Raw genomic sequence first — 24228 nt, forward strand, 5'->3', positions numbered from 1 at the left:
AGGTAGCCTCTCCTTGGTTCCGCTTCTTAGGTGCCGGTGCAGAAGATTTCTTTCCCTTGGTGAGGGATGTGGCCTTGTCCTTACCTTTTTCCATAGGTTGTGCACTTGGCTTTGGACGGACCATTTTGTACCTGCAAATAACACCATTAATCAACTTGTAGAGACATGAAGCAAAGAAGAAATTGGTCCTAACGACCCCATACTTACGAATTTAGCACACGATGTTCAAGCAAATCGAGGCTACTCACATTTCGCCTTGCGGATTTAAGCATGATTATAGCTTCAAGCCAACTAGTTTCACATGGAAATACAATACAATCACCATAATTTAACCACATCTCCTGGCTTTGGTGAGCCACCCCACACTTACATAATGATAGTGTATCAATCCTAGAGACTCGAGATCCAATTGGGACAAAGATTGCCTTTGAGGCATTTTGGCGAACATTTGGCGCGCACTAGTGCTATGGAAGTGATTGTGTGGATGAGGGATTGCCCCACCATCCAAAATCGGCTTGGAGATTGAGTGTGAACACTACCAATATTAAGGGGTTCAAGGGGTTGGGACAAGTTTTGCACATTCCACCATTAACAACATTCACAAAGTTTGCATGTATTCATCTACTTCCAGTAATCCAAAATAGAAGAGAGGGAGAGAGAGAGAGAGAGAGAGAGAGAGAGAGAGAGAGAGAGAGAGAGAGAGAGAGAGAGAGAGAGAGAAGATATCATACCTTAGATATTGAAGAGATGATGAGTGATGTTGAATTAGTGTGTAGTGGGAGGAGGTTTTGTGATTTGTGTGTGTTTTGAAGAGAGGTTAGGCTTCTTGAGAAAGAGAGGGAGGAATGTTTTTGGGGTCTGATGGTGTTTTGTAAGCATAGGGAAGAGGGGATGGGCATGGGGGTTTAATGTGTGTGCATATGTTTTTTAAAGAAAAAGAAGAGAAAGAGAAAGAAGACTTACTAGCACCGCAAGGCTAGACTCGAGGAAGAGCGTGCACTAGGCCAAGCGACAGAAAACTTAATGCGAGTAAATAGGGGCGTGACGCCTGGTGTAACGTAAGAAGAAGCATGCTCCTGGAAGTACGTCGCCAGGCCTGGGGCGCGGAGTAGGGCTGGTGTCGCGAGGCTTAGAACGAGCAACTTCTCTTGCCTGGACTTTCCAAGCCATCTTTATGGCGAGGTTTAGACCTCGCTAGGAACTCTCCGAGGCGCAATTTTATGAATTTTCACTTTGTTTTTGACTCTTTTAATTATTTTCAACTCCCGCTTTTGCTCTCGATCAGATTATTAGAATTGTATCGCGCCCGCATCTATGCAACCAACCTAAATTTATGTAGACCAATTTATTAGTGCCCCAAAATCAAAAACAAAAATAAAATGAAGCTAAACTATTCTAAGAATTACTTGTCTCCCAAATACGTGCCTAGGTTAACGTCATGGCGTGGTGATTACAACATCACCATGGGTTGTCTCTCATGAAACCCCTGATTTAACATCACGACACAATGCAGACTCTCGCCTAATCATTGGCGAGTATCACCTTCGATATCTGACGATTAAAGTCACCTCCATAGTAGTGCTTTACTCTTTGTACGTGCACTAAGAACGTTCTCTCGCCATCTAAGACTCATAACTCAATGCACCATGTGGAGTGATTCATTCTACATCAAATGGCCCGACTATCTCGATTTAAACTTCCCCGGAAAGATTCTCAATCTCTAATTGAACAAGAGAACCAGTTGGCCCGGCTCGAACTCACGATTTTGAATATGCTTATCATGCTAACAGTTGGTCTATTCTTTGTACAACTTGGAATTCTCATATGAGTGCAAGCAAAACTCATCAAGCTCTTTCAACTGTAATAACCATTTTTCACCCACCAATTTTGCATCAAGGTTCAACTTCTTTATCGCCCAATAGGCCTTGTGTTCAAGTTCCACCGGTAAATGGCATACATTCCCATAAACCAACTTGAAAGGGGAGGCTCCGATTGGGGTTTTGTAAGAAGTTCGATATGCCCATAGAGCTTCATTAAACTTTGCAGTCCAATCTTTTCTACTTACACTAACTGTTTTCTCAAGAATTTGATTTATCTCTGTATTTGACACCTTAACTTGACCACTAATCTGAGGATGATAGGCGGTCGCAACCTTATGTTTGACCTCGTATTTCGCTAAGAGATTATCCAACAACTTGTTACATAAATCAGTGGCCCCATCACTTATCAACACTCTCGGGGTGCCGAACTTTGAAAAGATATGCTTTTTTACGAAGTTCACCACAACCTTTGCATCATTGGTAGGAATAGCAATGGCCTCCACCCACTTCGACACATAGTCAATGGCCGCCAAAATGTATTTGTACCTATTGGAAGAGGGAAACAGACCCATGAAGTCAATTCCCCACACATCAAAAATTTCAACCTCCATAATACCATGCAATGGCATCTCATGCCTTCTTGTAATTGTTTCCGTTCTCTGACACCTGTCACACTTCTTCACGAACTCATAGGAATCCTTGAACAACCTAGGCCATTAGAAACCAGATTGCAATACCTTTGTTGCCGTTTTGTCACCCGCATGGTGACCACCATAAGGCGATGCATGACAGTCATATAGAATATCATTTAGCTCAGACTCGGGCACACATCTTCTCATCAACTAATCGACACGTGACTTGAACAAAAACCGGCTCATCCCACACATATGATTTCACATCTCGCAAGAAATTATTTTTTAGCATGAGGCTAGGTGACATTTCTCTACTTGCCAGATAATTCACATAATCCGCATACTATGACATCTCCCCACAAGTAATAGCCAATAATTGCTCATCAGGAAAGGTTTCCCGAAAGACATCTCACTCAGCTACATGATTTCGAGTTTCTAACCTGGACAAATTGATAACACAAAGGTTGGGAGATCCAAGAACTTAAAGAAAATAAGTTGAAGAAATGCATAAGCAGTAAAGAAATGCAATTGAATAGAGAAAAGCAAGAAAAATAAACTAGATATGTGAAAGTTCAAGAAAATATCCAAGAACCCCGAGTTTATCTAGATTTTGACAAGATCCTAATGACAACAAGTTTGTTATGAAACTAATTGCCTTCACTAGAGATAAGCTAATCAATAACTAGATTCAGATCTTGACTTCTACTTTGAATAACTTACGACAACAACTACTAAAAGAAACTATTCGCCTTCGAAGAATATCAAAAGAAACCAAAGATATCACAAGAAAGAAAATTATCTTACTACCTTAAGCTATGAACTAGCTAGGGTTTCAAGATAAATCTCAAAGTAAAGTTCACAAAGGATCAAAAGAACTCACAATAATAATATTAATCTTCAATGTTCTTCTCTACCATGAAAGACAAGCACCCCTTTATATAGTAGTAAAGAAGGAGCTAGTCAAGACTTCAATAAATGGGAATTATATTCCCTAGAAGCATAGAATACTACCCATACTAAGACCAATATAGTCAACATACACATACATCAATGCAAGTCAACATAGATTAAAACAACTATTAAATATATATTCTGGAAACTATTTTTGGGGCTTATTTGGGCTGCTGAAAATTTCTCTTTTTGGGGCATATTTGGGCCTCATTCCATCTTTTCTTGGACTTTAATTTGGGCCTCCAAATAGTTATAAGACTTGGCCCGAAGATCCTCCTTGTGCTGGAGCTCTTCTTCTATTATAAGACACTTTTTAATTGCCAATTGAAGCCCATTAAGCTTGTCTTGAAATTTCTTTGTTTGAGACCTTGTCATGGGCCTTCTTGGAGCTTCTAGAGCTTAATCCTTCTCGTTTAATGATGTTGAGCTTCCATGGATGCTATCATTTCCCTCTTCTCGAAGAGAATTCGTCCTCGAATTCGAGTCTGCATCAAACAAGGAAAGATCAGAAACATTGAAGTTAGCACTAACTTGATATTCACTAGGACGGTCAAGTTTGTAAGCATTCTCTCCAATTCTTTCAAGGAATTCAAATGATCCATCTCCTCTTGGATCTAATTTGGATTTTCGTTTGGCATGAAATCTTTCCTTCCTAAAATACACCCAAACTAAATCTCCAAGCTTAAAAATAATAAATTTTCGCCCCTTATTTCTTCTTAAGGCAGTTTGTTTATTCTTCCGTTCAATTGCAAGCCTTGTACGTTCATGAGTCTTCTTTATCATTTCAGCCTTATTCCTACCATCAAGATTAACAATGTCATTAGTAGGCAAAGGAAACAAATCAAGGAGAGTGAGGGAATTAAATCCATAAACAACTTCAAAAGGAGACTTACCAGTAGAAGAGTGGATAATTCTATTATAGGCAAACTCTACCATGGGCAAATGTTCTTCCCAAGAAGTTAATTTTCCTTTTAAAACAACTCTCAACATATTCCCTAAGGTCCTATTAACTACTTCAGTTTTCCCATAAGTTTGTGGGTGATAAGATGTAGAAAATAACAATTTATTTCCCAACTTTGCCCAAAGAACTCTCCAAAAGTAACTTAAAAATTTAGCATCCCTATCACTAACGATAGTTTTAGGTATGCCATGTAATTTAACCATTTCCTTCGCAAATAAATCAGCCATATGTAATGCATCATTAGTCTTCAAGCATGGAATAAAATGAGCCATTTTTAAAAATCTATCTACCACCACAAATATATTATCCTTACCATACTTAGTTCTAAGAAATCCTAACACAAAATTCATAGAAATATCAATCCAAGGAGAAGTAGGGACAAGTAAAGGAGTATAAAACCATGTGGTAACACTTTTGATTTGGCTTGTTTACATTTAAGATATTGAGTGCACACTTTTTCAACATCATTTCGCATACTAGGTGAAAAACAATGTTCAACAAGTATATCCAAAGTTTTGGGCACTCCAAAGTGTCCCATGAGTCCACCACAATGTGCTTCCCTAACAAATAATTCACGCAAAGAGCAATTAGGAATATACAATTTATTTTTCTTAAAAAGGAACCCATTTTGAAGATTAAACCTCTCATAAGGACCCAACTTACATTCTGCAAAAGCCTTGCCAAAATCAGAATCATTAGAATAAAGTCCCTTGATTTGATCAAAACCCAACAATTTAGAAGTAAGAGAAGAAATCAAGACATACTTTCTTGAAAGTGCATCAGCAACCACATTCTCTTTTCCTTGCTTGTGAGCAATCACATATGGGAAAGTTTCGATGAATTCAAACCCATTTTTCATGGCGATGATTAAGCTTACCTTGGCTTTTCAAATATTCAAGGATCCATAATCAGTCTTAACCACAAACTCTATTGGCCACAAATATTGTTGCCATGTAGCTAAAGCACTTACCAAAGCATATAGCTCTTTGTCATAAGTTGAGTAGTTCAATGTAGCTCCACTCAGTATTTCACTAAAGTATGCAATGGGCTTCGAGTCTTGCCTCAAAACAACACCTATTTCTTTTCCAGAGGCATCACATTCCACCTCAAAAGACTTAGAAAAATCAGGTAATTGCAAAAGAGGAGCAAAACATAATTTTTCTTTCAACTAGTTGAAATCATCATCTTGTTCTTTTCCCCATGAAAAAACCTTATCCTTCTTAGTAACTTCAGTTAAAGGAGTAGCAACAGTGCTAAAATCTCTAACAAATCTCCTATAAAAACTAGCAAGCCCATGAAAACTTCTAACTTCAGTTACAATGTTAGGTTTAGGCCATTCTTTGATTGCCTTGATTTTCTCTTGATCAACTTTAACTCCCTTAGAACTAACCATAAAACCCAAGAATACCACATGGTCCACACAAAAAGTACACTTCTTAAGATTAGCAAACATGTGTTGCTTTCTAAGAACTTCAAAAACTTATTTTAAATGTTCCACATGCTCATCTAGATTTTTAGAATAAATCAAGATATCATAAAAATAAACCACCACAAATTTCCCATGAAAATCCTTAAAAAGATGATTCATCAATCTCATGAAAGTGCTGCGTACATTAGTCAAGCCAAAAGGCATAACTAACCCCTCATAAAGCTCATATTTGGTCTTAAAAGTAGTTTTCTATTCATCTTTAGGATTCATTCAAATCTGATGGTAACCACTTTTTAGATCAATTTTAGAAAAGATTTTGGATCCATGCAATTGATCCAACATGTCATCAAGACGAGGGATAGGATGACGATACTTTACCGTTATCTTGTTGATTACTCTAAAATCCACGCACATCCTCTAAGTTCCATTTTTTTGGGATACCAATAGGACGTGAACAGAGCAAGGGCTCATGCTCTCTCTCACAAGACCTTTCTCAAGCAACTCCTCAATTTGCCTTTGAAGCTCTTTTGTATCTTTTGGATTACTCCTATAAGCAGGCTTATTTGGAATTTGTGCTCCAGGCACAAAGTCAATTTGGTGCTCAATGCCAAGCAAAGGTGGCAGACCTTTAAGGACCTCCTCAGGCAAGATATCATCAAAATCCTGCAAAAGAGAAGAAATATTACTTGGCAAAGAAGAAGTTAGTAACTTAGAATTAATCAAAACTTCTTTATAAGTAAGTAGTATAATGGGCAGCCCCTCTTTTCTTGCATTCAAACACTCCTTGGCTTTTATGTACAAACTCTCCTTTTTCTTTTCCTTTGCCTCTTTCCGCTCACCAAAACTTTCCTTTTTATCACTCAAATCCTCTTTTACCACTTTACTCAAGTTGCTTCCCTCTCTCTCTCTCTCTCTCTCTCTCTCTCTCTCTCTCTCTCTCTCTCTCGGTCATCTCCTTTTCTTTCTAGCTCTGAGCCTTCTTTCTTTTTTTTCCCTCAAGCTCACTTTTTTTCATCCTTTTTGTTTTTCCATTATTTCTCTCAATCTCTTTTGATCCTCAAACACTTGAGAAGGACTTAAAGGTGCAAGAGTATACTTCTTTCCATTAAGCTCAAGAGAATATCTATTATTTCTTCCATCATGAAAAATATTCCTATCATATTTTCACAGACGACCTAACAAGATGTGACAAGCTTGCATATGAACCACATCACAAAGAACATCATCCACATACCTACCAACATTGAAGGAAATCATGCATTATTTGTTTACTTTTAGTTCACCACTATCATTCAACCATTGGAGTCTATAGGGTTTAGGGTACTTCATGTATGCAAGCTCTAAAATGTTCACCAAGTGTGAACTCACTACATTAGCACAACTACCACTATCAATAATCATAGAACAAATTTTTTTCTTTATTCCACACCTAATATGAAATATATTCTCCCTTTGTTCTTCACTATTGATTCCTAAATTAATAGTCATAATCCTCCTAACTACCTTAACCAAACCATCATTAAAAGGCAACTCTACATCATCTTCACTCACACCTTCCTCTTCTTCATCTTCCTCACTATTTTCTCCCTCATATTCTCCATCTATAGTCCTCCTAACTACCCAAACCAAACCATCATTAGGAAGTTCTACATCATCTTCACTTACTCCTCTCTCTTCTTCCTCACTTTTTTACTCTCATATCCTCCATCTTCTCTCAAAAGAATATTTTTTCTATTTGGATATTCATGCATCATATGGCCTTTTCCATGATATTTGTGACATTGAATGGAACTAGAAGGTTTAGGGGATCTATAATTGAAAGCTTTACCTCCCTCTTTCTCATCAACTTTACCTTTCACCTTGTTTTCTTGAGGTCTAGAAATCACTTCTTATTTTGGCCATGGCTTCTTGGAATTGGTGTTTGGCCGACTTATCCATGAGCTAGCTTGCTGCCTATATTTATTTTGCTTTTTTATTTTTACAACCAAATCTACTAACTCATCTATAGTTACATATTGTTGTATCTCTACTACATCAGCTATTTCTATATTTAAACCATTAAGAAATCTAGCCATAGTGGCCTCTTCTTCTTCCTTACAATTAGCTTGGATCATAGCCATATCCATAGCTTTAAAGTATTCATCAACAGTCATGGTTCCTTGTTTCAAGGTCTGAAGACGTAGTTGTAGGTATCTTTGAAAGTGGGAGGGCACAAACCTCTTCCTCATGACTCTCTTCATCTCGGTCCAAGTAGCAATGGGTGGTTCTCTATCTTGTTGTCTGTCCCTTGTAAGAGTTTTCCACCTAATAGAAGTATAATAAAAAAATTCAACAACTTAACCTTCTTACCTTCAGAGTAGTTATGACAGTCAAAGATGGCCTCAACTTTCCGCTCCTAATCAAGGTACAAGTATGGGTCTCTTGTTCCCTTGAAAGATGGCATCTTCATTATTATGCTTCTAATATTATCATCTTCTACTCCACCTCATTGTCTCCTCCTATCTCTTCCCACCCTATCTAGATTTATATCAAGATCATCAACAAAATTATCTATAGGATTTTCTTGATTTACAATGGGGGCATGGGGTATATTTCTTCTATTATGAGGCCTAGGATTATTTTGAGGTTGTACATTAGGTTGATTTGCCCTCCTAAGTGCAGCTATTGTCTCATTTTGTTCAGCAATAGTATTCCTTATCTCTTGGAAATGCAAGTTCCATCTCTCGAATTGTTGATGCATAGTATGTAGAGTGAAATTATTTTCTTGCTCAGATTTCGGCTTCCTGAAGAGCCCTCTTGTCACGACCCAAATCCTTGAAAGGTCGTGATGGAGCCGGACACTACTGTCAGGCAAGCCAACACCAATAATTAGTAAATTATCATTTTAATATTTTGAAATCATATTTCCTTCAATTAAACAGTAGAAGATAAAAAAAATTCAAAGTAAATAATAATGTTTTTAACAATCTCCATACTGAATAACCCAAAATCACCCCAGAACCCGGTGTCACAAGTGCATGAGCCTCAACTAAGAATGTAAAATAAAATACAACATCTGTCCGAAATACAAATTGGATAGGAAAAATATAAATACTCTAAAGGAGACTCTGCTAGTTGCGGACTCGTAACATAGAATGCAGCTCACCTGAGTCCCCGCAAATAACTGCGCCTCTGCGCCCATAAGGCCATAGGCATGTATGCACCTGCACAAAAATGTGCAACAAGTATAGTATGAGTACATAAATCAATGTGTACCCAGTAAGTATCCCGCCTAACCTCGAAGAAGTAGTGACGAGGGGCCGGCTCCGATACTTACTACGGGCTATAGATAAAATGTCAATGATATAAATAAGCATGGGTTACGTAGGACGACTGTAAGCTTAATGTCGTGAAATAAGTAGACAATTCTTTTGTTCATAAGAAAATTTTCAGATTTATTTTCATCTTTTAACATGTTATATCTCCGACCAATGAGGCCATATCAATTATCAATAATTTCAAAACAATCAATTACGTCATGCGCAAATCATGCCTAGGTCGTACGACCCGATCCAACCTAATATTAAAACTGTGCACTACCGAAGGGTCGAACGGCGCGAAACATAGATTCCTCTATTTAATCTGCCGAGGCGTTTGGCCTGTTCCACAAAAGTAAACACAATCAAAAAATCACTCAAGAATTTCATTAAGGAGCAATTACCCAAGGAAAATGTCACTCTTCTTTTAACGGTCAAGAAAACAAGTTTAATCCTTTTAGAAATTTATTTACCAAGTTCGATATAATTTAAGCAATTTAAATTGACAATGAGGTCACAATTATCACAAGTATGGCATGCTTTTGGGGTCCTAAACTACCCGGACTTAAGCATAGTAGTTGCTACGCACGGACTCTCATCACCTCGTGCGTACGTTGCCCCCCACAAATAGGATCACATATTGATTTAGTTCACCTATGGGGTAAATTCCCTCTTACAAGGTTAGAAAGGAGACTTACCTCGCTCCGCAATTCTATAACCAGCTCCAAGCTGCTCCAACAACTCAAACCGATGCCCGTCGCTCCAAAACTAGTCAAATAAGATGCAACCCAATCAAAATATGCTCAGATACTCATAATTAATCAATTTACAATAATTTCCAACTCCGCTCGAAAAGTCGATAAAAGCACCCTCGGGCCTACGTGCCCGGATTCCAAATTTTTTTGAAGATAACCATTACCCATAGCTTCACGAACTCAAATATATAATTTATTCTCAATTTCATGCCCAATTCGTGATCAAAATCCAAGAATACCAATTTCCAGATTTTTCTTCAAAATCCCAAGTTTCTACAAATTTTCATGTCTAAATCCGTATATAATCCAAATATTTAACTTGCAATAGGTGGGAATCACTTACCTTGACATAGATGACTAAAATCTCCCCTTGAAACTCTCCAAAACTCGTCCATCCCAGTGAAAAATGAGAGAGAATGGGCCAAATCCCATATTAAATCCAATCTGCCCAGAACCGTTCTTCTTCGCGTTCGCGTGACCAGTGTCGCGTTCGCGAAGGCCTGACCATGCACATCATCGCGTTCGCATTCAAGCTCTCGCGTTCGCGGTAGCCAACTGCCCTCCTTCTTCGCGTTCGCGAAAGCTTAATGGCTCAGGGTCCCGGCTCCCCTTCCTTCTTTGCGTTCGCGACCACTGCGTCGCGTTCGCATAAGCTTGACCAGACCTTTCCTCACGTTCACATCCACTGTGTCGTGTTCGCGAAGGCCAAATCCAGCACCCCCAAAATTTCTTTTTCGCGAACACGGGACTTCCTTCGCGTTCGCGAAGAAGGAAACCAGACGCCAGAATCAACAGTTCCAAAACAGCTACAAATGATCTGAAATCACCCCGAAACACACCCAATGCCCTAGGGACCTCAACCAATCATACCAACCAGTCCCATAACACATTACGAACTTGCTCGAGGCCTCAAATCGCATCGAACAACATCGAAATCACGAATCGTACCCCAATTCAAGCTTAAAGAACTTTAGAACTTCAAACTTCTATACTCGATGTCGGAACCTATCAAATCACGTCCGGACACGCTCCCAACACCAGAATCACCATACGGAGCTATTCCCAGTCTTGGAATCCCAAACAGATGTCGATATCATTGAAATGCACTTCAACCTAAATTTATGGAATTCTTCCAAACGCTAACCTTCCACAATAGGCGCCGAAACGCTCCCAGGTCATCCAAAACCCAATCCGGACATAAACCTAAGTCCAAAATCATCATACGAACCTATTGGAACCTTCAAATTCCGATTCTGAGGCCGTCTACTCAAAAATCACACTTTAGTCAATTTCACCAACTTAAAGCTTCTGAAATTAAAATTTTCTTTCCAAATCAACTCCGAACTTTCCAAAATTAAATTCCGACCATGCGTACAAGTCATAATACCTGAAGTGAAGCTGCTCATGGCCTCAAACCACCGAACGACGTGCTAGATCTCAAAACAACTGGTCGGGTCGTTACATTCTCTCCCACTTAAACATACGTTCACCCTCGAACTTGCTAAGAACTGTTCTGGAGTTGTCTAAAATCACTGTTTAACACCTCGTGCACCTGCCCGTGCTACCACAACCCAGCTGAGCACGTTAGTTCGAGCAAATCTGAAGATCCTCCCCTTTATTTAGGTAAATAAGCCTTAGGGCCAAATTCCAACGTCCGAAATTCTCTACTAGGCCTGCTTCCATCATACAAACACTGTTTCAATCACCACACGATGTACCAATACATGATTGTATACTCTCACTGAATTTTTACCATACACCACGTAACTCACTTGCCCAAGGCAATCTTTCTAAAGCACATCAGCTAAAATTTCCACTGACTGAAGCCCGTAGTGTACCTCATGACCAATTAAGCCTTGCTTAAACTCTCGCAATACTGCCACGACAGAGAAGATGTGTAGAACTCATAGCCACCTACCGAATTACAATTTATGGAGTCTCTTCTCCCGACAAGAACCATTACCTCATTCTGGACTGAATAACAATATTTACTCTTTAGTATGCTTCATATAAATTTGTTCGCACTGATCCCAGGTCCAAAAATTGCGTCTCACCCCAGTACAAGCTGCTCAGACAATAAGCCACCTTAGACACTGCAAAAGCCTCATATGATGCCACAACGTGCTAACAAGCTACGGACTCGAATATGATACATAAGGAATTGAACTCTGGAAAGAACCACTCAACCCACGTAACTAATTAAACAACCGAAAAGGCGTTATGAACCTTCCTCAGAAAATGAGAAGCAAAACACACAAGAATAGATATAGGGAACTGTACTCAACATCACACTGTTGCGGCGTGCAACCAGATCCAAACAACATTCCTGTGGCGATGTGCCACCCGATCCACACATAAAATCTATATAAGGAGATACTTACCGAGCGAGAATGCTCATTATTACAAAATACTCGAATATCGGCCACAAGCACGCTAAGTGCATAATACCATCCTAGGGAGACAGATAGTGCTATGCGCTGCAAAATCAAGCACAACTAAGGTGCGATATATGATCTGAATCTCGAGAGCCATCCTGCTCACATAACATCATCGCTACGCGGAACCTCAGCACATGTGAAATTTATCAAGCCATTTCACAACTCACACGGCACAATATAGTATTACATACAATAGCTAACGATGAAATAACATCCAACATCCGAATACTCCTTCATAAGGAGCGCTATGCTGAGATGAATACATCCGGCCTGAGATAGAGCCCACATTCATATATTAGATCCATCCACGGACCTCAAGCCGATTCTGATCGCACCGCACTAGGCTAATAACCTTTCAAGGGTCCATAATAACCCATCTTTCCCATAACACATAAGAACAACCATCAAAACCGGAACAAACTTCTACAGTCCACCACCAAATGAACCGAGCATCCTCTAGGCACAAATTCCCAAATCAGCGATATTGCCACAATCTTCATACTTGGTTACCATTCTTCAATTAACCAAGTGACTACACATCACACTTATACAATCTTCCTGTGGGATATGCTCCCATGACCTTCCGCATCAGGTAACAAGTCTGTACATTCATACAGTCGACCGCGCTAATGCTGTGAAGTGAATCAAGGATCTGCAAATCAATACTTAAAGCTTCTTACATAAGACACCGATCTTAGGTGACACTGAAGACAATACCAGCCTACTCTAAATATCTAAATTCGTTTCCTGCTCGTTCGAGCTCGTGACATTCTTGTCAAACACCGAACCGCAACCTTAGTCCCCAGCTTCCAATTTCCCATGCCACTTACTGCACCTAACATGCCAATACGTGAGAGTACCGGAATTCCATCATAACTCTCGAACCACCAATAGGTACACAGTTCATCATATAGAACATTTCTACTTAGCTCATTCCAGAAGAACCAATGCAACACGTAACTAAATCCTCAAACCGCAGCAAAATACAACCTCGAGTAGTGGTCTAAACCATCATAATTCTTCCAGGTTCCATCTACACATAACAGGGCTCGAATGCCCCCAAATAAAATAAATTACGGCGGTCGTCAAGCCTCACACGTACCGCCACAAATCACATGTACAACTCAACACGCTGAAGGAGCTGATCATTGCCATCATCATGCCAATTCAACCATTGCTAATCGAACCCGACTTCTCCTAATTTACTCTGGATCTTCCTTAGAAATAACAACAACTCCTTTATCAATATAACGAACTCAATCCGCACTCATCCTGAGTGACCCCATTTCACGAGACCACATTGTCCCCAAAACCCACGAACCATCTCACACCCTTTTTGTGCGCACATCCGCATCTTCAACTAGTACACCCATTATGATATTTCCTTTACGATTCCGAAGTTATTTTCTCCCATTCTTCCATTGCTACACCGCATACCAAAGATAGCATAGAACACTCCAAGACACTTTTAATAATCCTCTGCAAAAGCTCAATACTTAACCATACTACTGGCTCAAAATCCTTAGGCACCGCACTTAAACTTTTAACCTACTAGGATCATTGTTGACAGTCACCCACTCTGACTTTTTCCCGAATATAATGAAACTCCAAGGCCCTGTTAGCGCATGAACACCCTCTAAAAAAAGCAACCGGCTGAATTTTTTTCTTATACACCACTTCTACACGAAGCATAGGCTCTGAGTCTTCCCCAAACCTGAACACAAGTTGATAAGGCCAAATATAGCCCGCATTCCTCAAAATCTTTTGCCTGAACTACCACTGATGTTCTCTTTCTTTAGTCATGGCAACCCACCAGTACACCGATAACCAAAAACCGCACTAGTTGACAACTACACAATTCAATCATAGACGGTGAGGCTCTCCCACTTAGCCTGAAGCTACTATTGCATGACCCTGGAACCCACTAAGGTTCCTTATCTCCTATTGACATGATCTTGCACAATCACCCCGCCAAATTTCTCGAAATCCTTCTATTAACCTTTAATGAACACTCCGAACCACTAGCCACAGTCACATATTCAATCTCTTACCGGGTAGCCAGTAGAATTCTTCGCATAAGCTTCATCAACACTACGCGACCGCTAACCTGCTCCCAGGAGATAACCCACCTGTGAAAATTCCATGCTGACATCCTCCAACAACGCTGCACCGAGTACAATTACCATAAAGCCAATAAACCATCCTGAGCCCATGCTCGTTCACCAGATGTACAAGTCCGTTCACTCCTCATGGACATCAACTAAAGGTACGAAAATACATTCCAATCCAAAGTCATGTTGTATCCTCCTTCATATCAAGCCACTCCCTCCTGTCACACCCAATCTTCCTCACTATAGCATCCAATATTCCAAATTAAGCCCGTAGACCTAGTCACTGTCCACCATGAATCCCAAATCACTCTAAACTTTCCTCAAGGCTTGTAGCTATCCTATCACAAAACCCACATGCTACTCTGCCACTCTCCCACTTTGATCAAACTCACTTCTTTAAGTAACTACCCGACTCCTGTTTCTCACCCTTGGCCTTCTATGAGTTTATCCACCGCAAGGCACCTCCCACTTGTCCTTCCTCATCCTTTGCTGCCAGTTGTTGCCTTAAATCAAGATCTACCTCTGTAGCACTTGAACCGATAGATCGCTACCAACTTTAAACCTTTCCAGAAATCATCTTTCTCGAGCCATCAATACCAGGAATGCCGATTCGATCATGAACCTCTTCACACTGTGACCTCTGACAGCCGCTTTCTCGGCACCATTTATAATACTCTGCCCCAAGGCGAATTGAAGGGAACCATAACACCGGCGAAATTAACTCATTATAACCAATCAAGGACGATGACGCCACATCACAGGTGAAGATTCCACCACGCTCGAAAATATCGAGTCCCGCTACTCCATCAACCCATGTTTGAACACTCTTAGTTTGATTGCCTGTCCTTCGTTGGAAGTACAATACCAAATCTCTGAATCGTGCACTGAGTAAACCTCCTTCAAGTCATTCACTACCCCGAGACATAGGCAAGCATCCTACCATAACATCAATATTGTGCGATAACAACTCATGAGCATAATAGCAACCTGTGCATAGCCTCAAAGCTCTCAGAAGTACAGCTACTAAGCTGAAATGACAGAATATCCTTCCACAAGGCGACGAAAATAGCCCAATCAACTACGCAGGGAGAAACATCCCGCACCACATCTGTAGTACCATTACAATTCATCAATTCCCAATTTATAACAAGTGCTTCACGTCGCATAAGGCTGAATAGGAAGGGAATGAAGGCATAAGCCTTAAAAGAATCAAATCGCATGATGAGGAATGAAGAAGGGAAGTTCTCCTGACAGCCCTGTAGCCTCTCGAAGATAAGTACAGACGTCTCCGTACCAATCCGCAAGACTCTACTAGATTCGCTCATGACTCGTGAGACCTAAGTGAACCTAGTGCTCTGATACCATGTTGTCACGACCAAAATCCTTGAAAGGGCGTGATGGCACCGGACACTACTGTCAGGCAAGCCAACACCAATAATTAGTAAATTCTCATTTTAATATTTTGAAATCATATTTTCTTCAATTAAATAATAGAAGATAAAAAAAATTTCAAAGTAAATAATAATGTTTTTAACAATCTCCATACTGAATCACCCAAAATCACCCCAGAACCCAGTGTCACAAGTGCATGAGCCTCAACTAAGAATATAAAATAAAATACAACATCTGTCCGAAATATAAATTGGACAGGAAAAATATAAATACTCTGAAAGAGACTCTGCTAGCTGCGGACTCGTAATGTGGAATGCAGCTCACCTGAGTCCCCGCAAATAACCGCGCCTCTGCTCCCATAAGGCCACTAGGCATGTATGCACCTGCACAAAAATGTGCAGCAAGTATAGTATGAGTACATAAATCAACGTGTACCCAGTAAGTATCCCGCCTAACCTCGAAGAAGTAGTGATGAGGGGCCGTCTCTGATACTTACTATGGGCTATAGATAAAACGTCAATGATATAAATAAGCATGGGTTACGTAGGACGGCTGTAAGCTCAATGTCGTGAAATAAGTAGACAATTCTTTTGTTCATAAGAAAATTTCGAGATTTATTTTCATCTTTTAATAATTTATATCTCCGGCCAATGAGGCCATATCAATTATCAATAATTCCAAAACAATCAATTACGTCATGCACAAATCATGCCGAGGCCGTACGACTCAATCCAACATAATATTAAAATTGTGCACTGCCGGAGGGTCGAACGATGCGAACCATAGATGCATCTATTTAATCTGCCGAGGCGTTTGGCCCATTCCACAAAAGTAAACACAATCAAACAATCACTCAAGAATTTCATTAAGGAGCAATTACCCAAGGAAAATGTCACTCTTCTTTTAATGGTCAAGAAAACAAGTTTAATCCTTTTAGAAATTTATTTACCAAGTTCGATATAATTTAAGCAATTTAAATTGACAATGAGGTCACAATTATCACAAGCATGGCATGCTTTTGGGGTCCTAAACTACCCGGACTTAAGCATAATAGTTGCTACGCACGGACTCTCGTCACCTCGTGCGTACGTTGCCCCCCACAAATAGGAGCACATCTGGATTTAGTTCACCTATGGGGTAAATTCTCTCTTACAAGGTTAGAAAGGAGACTTACCTCGCTCCGTAATTCTATAACCGGCTCCAAGCCACTCCAACAACTCAAACCGATGGCCATCTCTCCAAAACTAGTCAAATAAGATGCAACCCAATCAAAATATACTCTAATACTCATAATTAATCAATTTACAATAATTTCCAACTCCGCTCGAAAAGTCGATAAAAGTACCCTTGGGCCCACGTGCCCGGATTCCAATTTTTTTTGAAGATAACCATTACCCATAGCTTCACGAACTCAAATATATAATTTATTCTCAATTTCATGCCCAATTCATGATCAAAATCAAAGAATACCAATTTCTAGATTTTTCTTCAAAATCCCAAATTTCTATAAATTTTCATGTCTAAATTTGTATATAATCCAAATATTTAACTTGCAATAGGTGGGAATCACTTACCTTGACATAGATGACGAAAATCTCCCCTTGAAGCTCTCCAAAAATTGTCCATCCCAGTGAAAAATGAGAGAGAATGGGCCAAATCCCGTATTAAATCCAATCTGCCCAGAACCGTTCTTCTTGGCGTTCGCATGACCAGTGTCGCGTTCGCGAAGGCCTGACCATGCGCAGCATCGCATTCGCGTTCAAGCTCTCGCGTTCGCGTTCAATCTCTCGCGTTCGCGGTAGCCAACTGCCCTCCTTCTTCGTGTTCGCAGTCTAAGCTTCACGTTCGTGAAGGCTTAATGGCTCAAGGTCCCAGCTCCCCTTCCTTCTTCGCGTTTGCGACCACTGCGTCACGTTCGCGTAAGCTTGACCTGACCTTGCCTCGCATTTGCATCAACTGCGTCACGTTCACAAAGGCCAAATCCAGCACCCCCAAAATTTCTTCTTCGCGAATGTGGGACTTCCTTCGCGTTCGCGAAGAAGGAAACCGGACACCAGAATCAGCAGTTCCAAAACAGCTCCAAATGATCCGAAACCACCCCGAAACATACCCGAGGCTCCCGGGACCTCAACCAATCATACCAACCAGTCCCATACCACATTACAAACTTGATCGAGGCCTCAAATCGCATTGAACAATATCGAAATCACGAATCGTACCCCAATTCAAGCTTAAATAACTTTAGAACTTCAAACTTCTATATTCGATGCCGGAACCTATCAAATCACGTCCGATTGACCTCAAATTTTGTACACAAGTCACATTCGACATTATGGACCTACTCTAACTTCTGGAATCAGAATCCGACTGATATCAAAAAGTTCACTCCCGATCAAACTTCTCAAAAGCCTTCAAATTTTTAACTTTCGCCAAATGACCCCAAAATGACCTACGGACCTCCAAATCCACAACCGGACGCGCTCTCAACACCAGAATCACCATACGGAGCTATTCCTAGATTCAAAATACCAAACAGACGTCGATATTATTGAAATGCACTTAACCCAAATTTATGAAATTCTTCCAAACGCCAACCTTCCATAATAGGTGTCGAAATGCTCCCGGATCATCCAAAACCCGATCCGGATATATGCCTAATTCCAAAATTATCATACAAACCTGTTGGAACCTTCAAATCCCGATTCCAAGGTCGTATACTCAAAAATACACTTTAGTCAATTTCTCTAATTTAAAGCTTCTGAAATTAAAAATTTCTTTCCAAATCAACTCCGTACTTTCTGAAATTAAATTCCGACCAAGCCTACAAGTCATAATACCTGAAGTAAAGCTGCTCATGGCCTCAAACCGCCGAACGATGTGCTAGAGCTCAAAATAACCAGTCGGGTCGTTACACCTCTGTTCATTATCACTAGCACCTGTATGAGACATCTTTAAAAATAAATAGTTATCACTCAAACTTTGGCTCTACCCACTCTTGCCTTTTCCCCCTCAATTAACCTTTGGAAAATACCTTATGGATTTATAATTAAACCCAACTCGTATTAAAACCCTTAGTAATAAAATAAGGAATTTTGGGGCACTAAAGAAAGTGAAGAACCAACCCTAGAAAGAGTAGGATTTAGTTGAAACAAAACTCGAACAAAGGAAAGGATATTTAGAACAAGATCAAAGGAGTAAGAAAAATTGATTTTCTTTCTTATCCTTAAAGATCTATGATCCCCTCTTCTTGTTTTCTTTCTTGACTTTGGAAAAAATCACAAATAAAATCAGATTTCTTGAAGAGCAACATGATTCTCCCTTTTTTTTGAAAGATTTTTTTCGTTTTTTTAACCTTTTTGTATAGTGTACTATTCACTGCTACAATAACTTCTTCTTTTTTATTTTTTCTTTGTTTTTTTGCTCCTTTATTCAAGAAATGCCCAAGATTTATCAAGAATGGAATCTTGATACAACTCTCTGATACCACTTGATAACACAAAGGTTGGGAGATCCAAGAACTTAAAAAAATAAGTTGAAGAAATACAGAGGCAGTAAAGAAATGGAATTGAATTGAGAAAAGCAAGAAAAATAAACTAGATATATCGAAATTTAAGGAAAGATCCAAGAACCCCGAGATTATGTTTATCTAGATTTTGAAAAGATCCTAATGACAACAAGTTAGTTATGAAACCAATTGTCTTCACTAGAGATAAGCTAATCAATAACTAGATTCGGATCTTGACTTCTAGTTTGAATAACTTACGACAACAACTAGTAAAAGAAACTATTCGCCTTTGAAGAATATCAAAAGAAACCAAAGATATCACAAGAAAGAAAATTATCTTACTACCTTAAGCTATAAACTAGTTAGGGTGGCAAGATAAATCTCAAAGTAAAGTTCACAAAGATTCAAAAGAACTCACAATAATAATATTAATCTTCAATGTTCTTCTCTACCATGAAAGACAAGCACCCCTGTATATAGTAGTAAAGAAGGAGCTAGTCAAGACTTCAATAAATGAGAATTATATTCCCTAGAAGCATAGAAGACTACCCATACTAAGACCAATGTAGTCAACATACACATAGACCAATGCAAGTCAACATAGAGTAAAACAACTATTAAATATATATTCTAGAAACTATATTTTGGGCTTATTTGGGCTGCTGAAAATTTCTCTTTTTGGGGCATATTTAGGCCTCATTCCATCTCCTCTTGGACTTTAATTTGGGACTCCAAATAGTTGTAAGACTTGGACCAAAGATCCTCCTTGTGCCGGAGCTCTTCTTCTATTATAAGACACTTTTTAATTGCCAATTGAAGCTCATTAAGCTTCTCTTGAAATTTCTCTGTTTGAGACCTTTTCATGGGCCTTCTTGGAGCCTCCAGAGCTTCATCCTTCTCCTTTAATGACGTTGAGCTGCCATGGATGCTATCACAAATGATTGTCCACTTGATTCTCTATTCCTTTACGGTCTCGGATCTATCTCCGAGTCAAATTCCTGCAAGAGTAAAGCCCAACTGATTAGCCTTGGTTTAGAATCTTTCTTTTTGAGCAAATACCTGATGGCTGAATGGTCTATGTAGACAATGACTTTGGTGCCAACCAAGTAATCCTGAAATTTATCGAACGCCCAAACTACAACAAGAAATGCCTTTTCTATCTTCGTAAACTTTATTTGAGCATGAGTAAGAGTCTTTCTTGCATAGTAAATAGAGTGAAACACTTTGTTCCTTCTTTTGGCCCAATATGGCCCCTATTGTACCATCGCTGGCGTCAGACATCAACTCGAATGGCTCGTTCCAGTCAGGAGCCACTATAATTGGCGCACTCACTAACTTCAGTTTTAGTTCCTTGAATGCGTTCAGACAATCATCGTCGAACATGAATGGAATATCCTTTTCTAACAACCTGCACAATGGAGAGGAAATGTTTGAGAAATCCTTAATGAATCAGCAATAAAAACCCGCATGTCCCAGCAAAATTCGAACTCCTTTCACTGAAATTGGTGTCGGAAACTTTTCAATTGCTTCCACCTTAGCTTTATCAACTTCTAGTCCATCTTTGGACACCTTGTGTCCCAACACTATGCCTTCACGGACCATAAAATGACACTTTTTCCAATTTAACACAAGATTAGTCTCCTCGCACCATGCAAGCACTTTAGCAAGATTGGTTAGGCATTCATCAAAAGAGGGACCAAACACAGAATAATTATGCATAAAGACCTCTATGAACTGTTCCACCATATAAGTAAAGATAGACATTATAATCCTTTAAATGCATAAGTTCCATAAGGGCATGTAAAAGTGGTTTTTTCTTGATCTTCCGGGGCAATAGCAATTTGATTTTACCCCGAATATCCATCGAGGAAGCAATAGTATTCCTGTACGGATAACTTGTAAAGCATTTGGTCAATGAAGGTGTCACGTCCCGGAATTCCCACCCTCGAGATCGTGATGGCGCCTAACATTTCAGTTGCTAGGCAAGCCAATGTTTAGATATAGTTATTAACCATTTTTAACAATTCCAATCAAATGAAAACTAATAAGTTAAATAAACTGAGATAGAGTAATTTATAAACAGCGATATCCAAATACAAATCCCAAAACCGGTGTCATGGATACACGAGCGTCTAGAGTACTACAAATAATAGTCTGAATAAAAGCGTAACAGTCTGAATCGAAATAAACAACTAAGGTAATGTAGAAGGGGAATCCAGGGCTACGAATGCTGTGCAGCTGTACCTCAAGCCTCCGTCGAGCACTGGATCCGAGCAAATCTACTGAACGCCGCTAGGACCAATTCCAAAATCTACACAAAAAGTGCAGAGTGTAGTATGAATACAACCGACCCCATGCACTCTATAAGTGCCGAGCCTAACCTCGATGAAGTAGTGACAAGGCTAAGGTGAGTCACTTACAATAGCGTGTACGGAGTGATAATAATAATAACAGAGAAGGAAAACAAGAAATGAAAGTAAGGCAATTAATGAATGAAAATGAACTCAATCCTCCCGATCAGAGAATCTAGATTATCATACCTCAAAATATCATATAAAAAAGCTGAAAACTAACACAATAACAACAAGGAGTACAACACACACAATCCGTTGCGGCGCGCAACCTGATCCCACCATATACACACAATCCTCCCTTATTTCACCTTAACTTCATTTTTCAATATCAAGAACCACGTATACATTCTGTTGCGGCACGCAACCCGATCCCACCATATCATCACAATCAATGTCATAAGCCTCCCTTATTTCACCATGTCACAAATTATCAATATCAGGTATTACGCACACAACCCTCGAGGCGCACAACCTGATCCCACCATATCATTATAATCAACATCAAAATCCTCCCTTATTCCACCATATCACAACCGTTACGGCGTGCAACCCGATCCATAAACAGTTTCAATAAATGGAATCAATCCAATAGTTCAATTTACAAGAATCTATACGATTAAAGAATGTTAAAGAAAAGCAATAAGGAACCATGTACTAATCAAAGGAATGCTACAAATAATGTGATAGCAACAAGACAAGTTAAGTACGTGATAATTAAGGGGTGCAAGTAAGACAATTAAGGTAAATAGCAGTTAATCACGGAGTCATGGAAGGGATGATACAAGAATAATTAATGAAAAGTAACAAATTATGGCATAGAAAGTAATTAAAGCATGTAACAATTAAGGCATGGAATGAGATAATTCATGAAATACGAGAAGGCATGGAAATAATTATTTTGACGGCGTATATACACTCGTCACCTCACATATACGCTGTTTCACAAGCAACTTTCACATAACATATAGCTCAAGGGTTCCTAATTCTCTCAAATCAAGGTTAGACCCAATACTTACCTCACTCCGCAATCAAATCAAAGCTCAACCGGGGCTTTTCCTCTAAACTTTTCCTCCAAACCAATTGAATCTAACAAAAATCGATTGAATATCATAAAAAATAATGTTAGGGAAATCAATAACAATAGATAAAGATGAGATTTTTAGACTTTTCTAAAAAAGTCAATGAAAGTCAACCTGGAGCTCACCCGATCAAAATCCGGGTCTAATGGTAGATTCTGACTACCCATGACCCCACGAGTTCATATATGTGATTAGTTTCAAAATTCGAGTCCAAATCGAATCTGAAAACTCAATTTCTTATTTTTCAAAAACTTGACAAGGTTTCACAAATTTTCACTTTGATTCATATAATTTGGATGTTAAAATCTAAGATAAGTTGATGGAATATGATTAGAAATGGATTAGAATCACACACCCAAAGTTTGTAGATGAAATTCCCGTTTCAAAATCCCCTCCTACCGAGCCTAGGGTTCCAAAATATGAAAATAAGGCTAAAAATCCCGCCCCTCACCTTTTTGTCTATTGAAAGATGTCACAAATGCGTCCTGGGGTTCGCATCCGCAAATGCGAACCCCGCAAATGCGAAGAAGTCATCGCAAAAGCAAACTCCCCACATCTCTACTGTCATCGCAATTGCGACGCCTAGTTCGCAAATGCGATATTTGTTGATCCCAGGCCACCTTCGCAATTGCGTACAAAGTATCTGCAAATGCGACTATAACAGACTAGGCCTTACGTCGCAAATGCGACTTCTAATCTCGCATTTGCGAGACCTGCACACCAGATCACACCAGCAACACCAAAACTCTCCCAAACTCTCCGAAACGCGTTCGAAACTCACCCGAGCCCTCAGGGCTCCAAACAAAACACCAACACAAGTCATAAAATATTATACGAACTTGCTCGCATGATCAAAACACCAAAATAACACCTAGAACTACGAATGGGACATCAAAATGTATGAAATTTTCAAAGAAATTCAAAAACTTGTAAATTTACAACCGGACGTCCGAATCATATCAAATCAACTCCGTTTTGCACCAAATTTTACAGACAAGTCATAAATGGTAAAATGAACCTATTCCAAGTTCCAGAACTAACATCCAATCTCGGTAGCAACAAAGTCAACCTACAGTAAAACTTGAGAATTCTTTATGCCTTCAAATTACTAGTTTCAACAAATCACATTTAATCAAGTTAGAGACTTCTGAATTTGATTCCGGGCATGTGCCCAAGTCCCAAATCACAATACGGACCCATGGGGACCGTCAAAACACTGATTCGGGTACGTTTGCAAAAAGAGTTGACCGTAGTCAACTCAAATAATTTTCAAGGCTAAATTTTACATTTTCTTCAATATTTCACATATAAATTTTCTGAAAAAAGATACGAACTATGCACGCAAATCGAGGAAGGAGAAACAGAGCTATTCGAGGTCTCGAAACACAGAAATAAAGGCTAAAACTCAAACTGACATACTAGGTCATCACATTCTCCACCTATAAAATAAACGTTCATTCTCATGGATATCTACTTCGCATGTCTAACTTGGACTCCCACGTGGC

At 39.4% G+C, this 24228-nt stretch overlaps 1 long non-coding RNA gene across 1 annotated transcript; it reads right to left on the bottom strand.

Moving 5' to 3' along the window:
* Positions 1–3419: 3419 nt before the first annotated feature.
* Positions 3420–5162, bottom strand: LOC138896659 (uncharacterized). The gene is made up of 2 exons (XR_011410043.1): positions 5028–5162; positions 3420–3888 (listed from the first exon to the last, which is right to left on the bottom strand). It is a non-coding gene; the product is annotated as an uncharacterized lncRNA (long non-coding RNA).
* Positions 5163–24228: the final 19066 nt, after the last annotated feature.

The sequence above is a fragment of the Nicotiana tomentosiformis genome, chromosome 8 (assembly GCF_000390325.3).
Source record: "Nicotiana tomentosiformis chromosome 8, ASM39032v3, whole genome shotgun sequence".
NCBI lineage: Eukaryota > Viridiplantae > Streptophyta > Magnoliopsida > Solanales > Solanaceae > Nicotiana > Nicotiana tomentosiformis.